We start from the raw sequence: 8,588 nt of genomic DNA, 5'->3' as shown, positions 1-8,588 counted from the left end.
TTTAGTCCAGAACACCTAATATGCTGGAAACTTACTCTGTTTTAGTCCAGAACACCTAATTTGTTACTCCGTTTTAGTGTTTTGGTGTTTTGTTAATGCTAGAAAGTGGAAACTTACTCTGTTTTGCAATATTGTTGAATGTTGTAGGCACTAGACAGAATTGCTGTAGGCAGAATTGCTAAGACCAAGGTTAAATTAACAATTCAGGTGGAGTTGAGTTTTGTTTATGAGTAATTAAATGCACGAAACAGAAATATGGTTGCTAATTTCTTTTGTGACTTTCATTGTTCTTTTCCCCTTGTTGTGCTGCTGTTGTTGTTATGATGATGTTTTGTTATGGCACTGTGATTGTGTGATCATTGATCAGTGTTTTGAATTTGGAATTTGTGATTAATGACTTGTTAAGCTGCTGTTGTTGTTATGCTGCTGTTTTGTTATGGTACTATTGTTGTTATGCTGCTGTTTTGTAATGGTTGTTGCTAAATGCTAAAAATGAAAATCAAATCAAATGTTGGTTGTTGTTGAATGATTAGGGTAGCTACCTGCTAATGTCATATATAAATAAACTGATGAATGATGATGATGGTAGTGGAAGGAGAGTCAAAGTGTATAGGTAGTTGGTGATATGTTATGCTTTCTTATTCAATGACTACTTGTTATGTTGATACCTCAACTTGGAAACAACACTAGATCCCGTTTATGGCTTGCTCAGCAAGAAAAATCTGTTGCTAAGAGAGCTCTCTTACAACAGATGAACGCAACGCGCCTAAGATTAAACCGAAAAGGTCATCTTGCAAGGTTCAGGTTCATGTTCAGTTAGCATAATACCACAGAATGATCAACATTTTCTAACTGAACTAGCTTAAGATTCTTTTGAAATTGATAATCCTTTGTCTTCTGACGTTTCTAAATTAGAATCTGAGGTGTTAAGTGATCCTGTTAACCCTCAAAGTCAAAATTTAATATTTAGATATTACTTTTTACTATTTAACTTTTGAGTTTGCATTTTGATAAAATCATATGAATTTGGTTGATGATTTTTTGTAGTATTTTAAATTTGGAAGATATTTTAGGATGTTTATTTATAATTTATTTATTATTTTATTCTAAAACAATTTTTTCGGTTGAACCACCGGTTGGACCGGTTAGACCAATAAACCAATAAACCAGTAACTAGAGCAGTTTGATGATCGGTCCGGTTTTCAAAACCTTGCCCTCATCTTCTTTCTCCATTCTCTATCTTTCATTTGACGTTGTCTCTCCTCTCTCTATCTCTCTCAAAAACCCTAATCCCCTCGTTCCCTTCGTTCTCTTCTCGATTGGCTATTCTCTCCTTCTGGCCTGGATCATTTTCGTCGGTGTTGTGACCTCGATCTTTCCCTCTCCTCTGTGTGACACTCTCTTTCTCTCTCATTTTCTCACTTTCTCTCTCACAGTGTTGCTCTGACTCTCAAACCCAGTTCTTTGCTTCTCGATCCTTTTTTGCATTCTACCATCCTTTGCTTTTGCTTGAGATACACACTCTCCTTCTTTCTCGATGTTTTTCTTACTCTGAAACCCTAGCCCTTCAACCCCGTTTTCCTCCCTTTAGTTCGGGTTTCTCTTCAAATCTGGCTATTCTCTCAATGCTGCTCTGCGATATCTCTCTAGGAACATTATTGATCTCAATGGACGGATGCTGTAAACGGCTGCAGTGACACCGACAACATCTATGAAGAGGAAGAAACGATTTCTTTAATTACTCAAAATGCCGGTATATGCCCAGCGGAATCGGGATCTGGTCCAGTCAAAGAGAAGGGGGGCTGGCGACGGAAGCCCTAAAGGCAAACGTTACCGAGTTTCATCGCTGTTTTCTGCCGCCAATGACCCCTCAGAACAGTATCCGGAGGCATTGCGGAGGCCACGGCGGAAACCATTGTGGCGAGTTCGCGATTGAAATGGTAGACCTCGGATGAGGGGCTGGAAAAGTGGCCCGAACACAGCAGAAGTCCTTTAATTCCAAATGTTCGCGCACCAGAACAGCTTAGATATCGAATGCTTCGTCATCGTTTTTTTAAGGATTTCTTTGGTTTTGTTTCAAATAAATGTTAATTACTATTATATATACTGTGATCTGTTGGTATATGAAAATATATAAGAGATTAATTGAGTTTTTTGGAATAAAAAATAAAGAATAAGGCTTGGTTTCCTTGATCTTCCGTGTAATCACATTCTCTCTCTCTTCGAAACTCTAATGTCTCAAAGTTCTCTCTATCCATCCCAAATGCAGCAGCGGCAGAATGAGCAGTGGAAAAGGGCGATGAAGACTCACAGCCGAGATGGGCTATAATAGGGCGGAGGACAGGTCGAGACTTCTCCTCCTGAGGTTGTGACTCTCCCTCTCAAACGCAGCAGCAGCGGAATGATTAGAAAAAGAGGGTGATGAGGAGTCAAAGAGGCAAGATGGACTATAACGGGGTCGAGGAGGGCTCGACGGGAAGGGAGTTCTCCCTCTGAGGCGGTGAGTGTGACCTTTGGCCGGTGTGTTCTCTCTCTCTGGCCTACTTCCTCTTAGGGTTTTTTTTTTTTTAATTTTGTTTCAGGTTTCCAAATGGAGGCACCGTGCAAGGAGCTTCTGGATCTGATCCAGCCCCTGATAAGCATAATCACCATGCAACTGATTGAGATTCCTTTTTTTGATTTGGAGGTGAATGATGGGTTGGCATGAGCTACAAATTATTAATAGTTTTAGAATTAGAATGTAATGAATGTGTTGATTTTGGAATGTGATTTCTCATTGGTAGTTATTGTTTGTGTCTTTGCGACTGCAGTGGAAAGTGTGAGGCTCTGCAAGATGAAGCTGTGTTGGGGAGTGGTGGATGTCGTCGAGCTATGATTGATCCTTCAAGTGATATCCATAATCAACCCAACAATGGAAATATTGATAGTTTTGAAAATGTTTATTCCCATTCCGTGAAATTATATACTTCTTCAAATGATGTTTTGCCTTTACAATACTAAACAAATGGGAATCAGATATCGGGACTCTCTGGAGATCACAATGCTGGTGTTTTAGGTACGCTTTGGAAGCATTGTGCTCTGGTGAAAATTCTTTTGCCTTGCAGGATTTTGTAGGTAAGGATATCCTGTGTGTTAAAAATTTCTCTATGTATCCCTTACAACTATTATTCACATTGGCTTTTTAAAATTCGGTCTGATCTTCTGCCTGCTTATATTGTGTCTCAGTTGACAAGAAAAGCCACTTCTCTGGTAATAAAGGGGTTAGTTCCTTGTCTTCTTCATCTACTGTTGTAATTTTTAAGGCCTTAATTGTTTCTCATCTAAATCTAACTATTTGTGTCTCATATTCGAAGCCAATTATTGGTAACTTGATTGGTTTGCAAGATCAATATTCTTTGAGTTTTGCAGAAAGAAAAAGTTTTGTCTTGGCAATCCATGAATATATCATGGAAGTGATGTTCACTTTCCCATATCAGCAGCCTTTGTACTTCTTTCTTGTATTTCCGTGCATCTCTAATCCTTATTTCAGTGTTAATGGAACTTTTCTTGTGGCAGGTTGGGCATTTGCTGATTCTGTTCTACATAGATTAGCACCTCTTTGGGTGGATGCTAGAGGATTAGGATTTACTTGGGATTACATTCTACAGAGGATGAAGAGGAGAGCAAGATCTGAGAGAAGAGGAGGCAGACAACGAGAAGTGAGCTTCAGGAGCAGAGGCGAACATGGCTTTTACAGTGGAGAAGAAGCTCTCATGCCAATGTCAAATATGGTTACTACGGTATGTGTTTCTTCTACTGCTGCTCGGTCATCGTTCTCTTTTCGCTATGTTCTTCTTATTTAGAAGGCTCAACTAATTTGGATATAACTATTTAGCTTTCTTTTTTACTGACCATTGTCGGTTTTAGATGCACTAAATCATGCTGCTGTAAGCGAAGAGGAAGCAGCTTGGTAGCAAGGTCGTGATGCCGGAAAGCTAATCGGTGGAGAGATTCACCGTTGGAGCTGGAAGAGAAGAATGGTGGTAGATATCTTGCCATTGAAGATGTTATCGACTGTGAGGCAAAGGTAAATTTTTTAATTTCAAAATTAAAAAAAATATTAATTTTTTCCCCTAATCTTCTGTTATTTCAGAACATTTGTTTCCCTTCTTTTAGTTTGTTTCATGTGTGTGTGTGTGTTTGGATTTAGGTCAGATCAAAGTAGGAGCTCCTTGCAGAGGCAAGCCACTAGAAAAGTACATCTAGAACTTTTTCTTACTTCTTATTCTGATGGAATATAGTGCACTGTTATTTCTTTACCTAAAATCTTATTTTGATTTGTTTAAACTGATTTGCTTCATTTTATCTTTTTGTTTTAATTTAATTGTTGTTTTTGTTGCTGAGAACGTTGCATATGGTTATGTTGTTTGCTTGCTTTATTGGTTTGTTGAACTATAGACTGTAGATCTGGCATCATATAGTTATGTTACCTTAGCTTCCTTATAATTGTGGTTAATGGGTTATAGTTGTGCCCTACTTATTGATGGAGGGAAAGAACTTTTAAGATTTTCAATTAAAAGATAAAATAACTTCTCAATTAATGGGAAAAAGATGCTCCTTTTATTCTTTGTTCTGTATTTTCTGTCTGTATGGTCGTTTTCTTTGTTGAAGAGATTGCTTTTGTGTCAAGTTCATTACTTTTATTGATCCAACAATGTGTGAGCTTCTTTTTCAATTCTTTGAACATTGATACATGAAAATTTCATTTTTATCATTGTACAATTTCTATAGGTTGCAAATACTCAGATGTAGCATATTCAAGGTCTTACACTATGTGAACAACATCTGATTTCAATAGATATGATGAGTAGGCAATACTCTTTGGTGAATCTGTGAGAACATGCAAATAAAAAACAATTTGAGTCCAAGGCATTTGATGTAAGTATTTCTGCTACCTTCTAATTGCTTTATTGATTTATTTTTACTATTCTAAAATCTTAAGCTAAGCAAATGAATTCAATCATATAAAAGAAACAATGCAGCAACATTTTTTAATATAAAAAAGTGTTATTATTCTTACTCTTTTGTTACTATTTTCTATAAATTGGCATTCAATCTAAACACATGGTTATTACTTGATCATATTTCAGTTATATAAATAATACTCACCAAATAAAGGAATGCTGGAAAATTTTATGAATGAAGCTCATGAGAAATTGAAGGTTTGTTCATTTGCTTTTGTTTTGATTTCGTCATTCATAAGTATCTTTGTAAGGGGATAAGTTATATTGGTTAGTGTAATTTGAACTTACTATTCTTATTAATTCATATGTTTTTTTTTGCTAATCTTTTTTTATTTAATCTTTTCATTCTGTTTGAATTTAATTTTTTATTCTTTTTTTTCTATTTTTCTCAGGTATTTAAAGTATTTTTTGATATAAAATTTATTTGATTTCTTTGCTTAGAAGATTCCCCAAGCTATTTCTTGCATGTATGTTAGTAGTAATTATTTAATAACCCTTCTTGATGTCCAAAATAAAAAAATTTAGGTAATTTATACACTATCTTCTGTAAATTTTGATTCTAACTGGTTTAATGTTATTTGGCCATTAAATTTACAGTCTCTCACTTTTTTTTAATCTGAGATGAAATTTATTTTATTACTTTGTTTTTTGGTCTCTCTAGCAAAAAGGAACAATAGGGGGAGTTGGATGAATTTTTGTAGTTTCAAAGCCTGAGATCAGGATTTTTCTTATTTGCCTCTGAATTCTTTTTATCGTCTCTAATTTGGTTCAATAGTTAGTCTTATGCAATGTGGTCTTCGTTTCTTTTTTCTTGAATTAAAATGGAAAATTGGTTGGTGATTGAATATTATGGAACTCCCATTTGTATTGGTACAAAAATGTTCATGATTTGTTCAATTAAATTTGACAATCAGTTACTATTTGATTGGAATTCGGCTAAATATTTGTGCAAGTGATATATATTAGATACACGCATGGAAGAAAAGAACAAAAAGCAAAATTGATACTGATATTATTGGGTATGTGCGATGGGCCTTTTGTATTGGAATAATTTAGAAATGACATTATTTCCTCTCGAAAACATGAAATATTACGGAAGAAATTATTTACTTTGTATTTTTAATGCATATTTGCTTTACAAATAGATGTCTTACCTATTTTTATTGAAACAATTATGCAGAAGAAGTTGGAAAGGAAATTTGTTTTTTATGGCTCTGTTATCCAAATGCTTTTGCAGAATCTAATGAAAAAGAAATGCTTGATAGAGGACAAACATGGTTCCTGAGATTGCATAAGGATATTCCTTGCTTGCACCTTATAATTAACAAAAAAGGTATCTCGCATAATTTATGATTTGAAATCATGTACTCATTTTATTACATGTAACTTTTGTAAATTAAATTACTGCTAAAACTTGAAAGGTAGATGCAATGATGAAAGTTATCCTTTTATGTCATTTCAAGACATGATCTAAACATATGGTGCTAACCTTTGCTCTTTTATATTTTTTTGCAACGATGAAACAGTTGTTTTCAGTAGCTGAAGAATTTGGTTACTCTAAATGGATTCAATTTAATACTCCAGTTGTTCAAATAAAAGTAACAAAGAACATCCTGTGTTTTGGCTTTCTTTTGATTTTAATGCATTCTCTTTTATTAAAATGCCTATTGCTACTCAAGAAAATGAGAATTTATGTTGAAAAATTTTTCAATCACCGGACAAATATACAGGTCTTAAAATTATGAAGTGTAGAGTATGGAGGAGGACAGCAACTTGAAGGTCATTTGTTTTACGGTGAAGGGTTTTAGTGTGGATCACTTTTTGTAGGTCAGTTTAAGTTTCGCCCATTCTGTTTATTTTTTAAAGGTTAGCTTTTAGGATTTGCTTTCTGGCTTCGCCCATTTTGGTTTTTTTTGGCTTTATTTTGTTCTAATATTAAATGGGTTAGTTTGTTTGTATGGAATGTTCACTGTTTTTTATTCATATTTCCTAAAAGAAGTTAGTATGTTATTTTTCACAATTTAGGAATTAGGTTGAATAAGTTCTGTAGGTCTGGGATTCAGAGTTATGCATGTGTCGGATGTAGATTAGATGAAATGTTGTTGTGTTTCTTTTTTATTTCACCTTTTGTTTATGTATTTTTGCCATTTGAAACATGTATTGTGGAAGCATTTTTATGAGGTGACTTTGCATGATATCGATTTTTATTGGTTTAAAGTTGATTGAGTTAAGTTATTGTGGCGTATTAAGCATTGGCAATTGATCTATAAATTTATTAATATTTGACGTCTATGACCAATTTGAGTTTAAGAAAATAATCTCACTTCATATATTATAAACATTAGAACTAATAAAAATGAGATAGATAATTGGATATTAGATAAGAGAGATGTTATATTTTTGCTCCATTTACGTTTAATTGAGATTGGGTTACTATCTTTCATTGGTTGATTCAGAATTTTTTCACTTTTATCTGGCCCATTGTATTTTCTAATAGAGTTTGTTTCATTAAATGTAGTCTGATTTTTCTTCATCTTTTTCATCCCATTTCAAAATGAGAACTCCCATGAATATGATAAATAAAATTAATCTTGAGAAGGAAACATTGAGTCTTAAGGTTAGGGTGATTAGGCTTAGGACTATTTCCAATTTTAGTGGTCAGCTCTTCCCAATTTCTATGATGTTGATTTTAATTGATGAATCTGTGAGTTCTTGTGTTCCAAGCATGCCTCAATTAATATATTATGGTCTAATCTTTTAAATGCATTGTTCTTGGGTTGATTTGGGGTGTTTTCTTTGTTGTTTGTAACTCTTAAACATGTGAAATTTAGCATGTTGTGTCCTTATTTCATTCTCACTTTAATCTACTCTTGGATTTTTTTGTATTTAATGTTTGGCTCTTTGTAGTTTGTCTTATATTTTGTCCTTTTTATTTTTCGAACTGTTATTTCATTTAATGTGCCAATTATATATTTTTTTTCTTGGTCAGTGATGCCAAATTTGATACAAATTATCTTGTGTATTGACAGAGGTGCAAAATACAAGTTACTGTTCGGAGGCCTATGATTTTGTCAGAGGGTCAAGTATATGTGATGAAGCACTTTTCTTATATTTTGATTTTGTGATTCTGAATAATTATTTGTACAGTTGTTAAGTCACCTATATAATTATATTACTGATGAGCGGATGTTTTATACGCTTTTTGGGGTTAATTTCATATAGTTTTTAGTATGTTTTAGTTAGTTTTTAGTTTATTTTTCTTAATTTCTAGGTAAAATTTATATTTCTGGACTTTACTATGATTTTGTGTGTTTTTCTATAATTTCAGGTATTTTCTGGCTGAAATTGAGGGAGCTGAGCAAAAATCTGATTCAGGCTGAAAAAGGACTGCTGATGCTGTTGGATTCTGACCTCTCTGCACTCGAAATAGATTTTCTGAAGCTACAGAAGTCCAATTGGCGTGCTTCCAATTGCGTTGGAAAGTAGACATCCAGGGCTTTCCAGCAATATATAATAGTCCATACTTTGCTCAAGGATAGACGACGTAAACTGGTGTTCAACGCCAGTTCTATGCTGTAGTCTGGC

General features: G+C 34.1%; 1 long non-coding RNA gene across 9 annotated transcripts; it reads left to right on the top strand.

Moving 5' to 3' along the window:
* On the top strand, positions 2,264–8,177 carry LOC107612680. 9 transcript variants are annotated; one of them, XR_002352091.1, is made up of 7 exons: positions 2,264–2,365; positions 3,664–3,779; positions 3,907–4,066; positions 4,190–4,235; positions 4,838–4,917; positions 5,130–5,201; positions 8,033–8,177. It is a non-coding gene; the product is annotated as an uncharacterized LOC107612680 (long non-coding RNA). The 9 variants fall into 9 exon arrangements; XR_002352093.1 differs by lacking the exon at positions 8,033–8,177 and adding an exon at positions 6,756–6,830; XR_002352094.1 differs by lacking the exon at positions 8,033–8,177 and adding an exon at positions 6,751–6,789.

The sequence above is a fragment of the Arachis ipaensis genome, chromosome B08 (genome assembly GCF_000816755.2).
Source record: "Arachis ipaensis cultivar K30076 chromosome B08, Araip1.1, whole genome shotgun sequence".
NCBI lineage: Eukaryota > Viridiplantae > Streptophyta > Magnoliopsida > Fabales > Fabaceae > Arachis > Arachis ipaensis.
The sequence above is the reverse complement of the archived record's forward strand: the minus strand, read 5'-3'. Positions and strand labels throughout refer to the sequence as shown.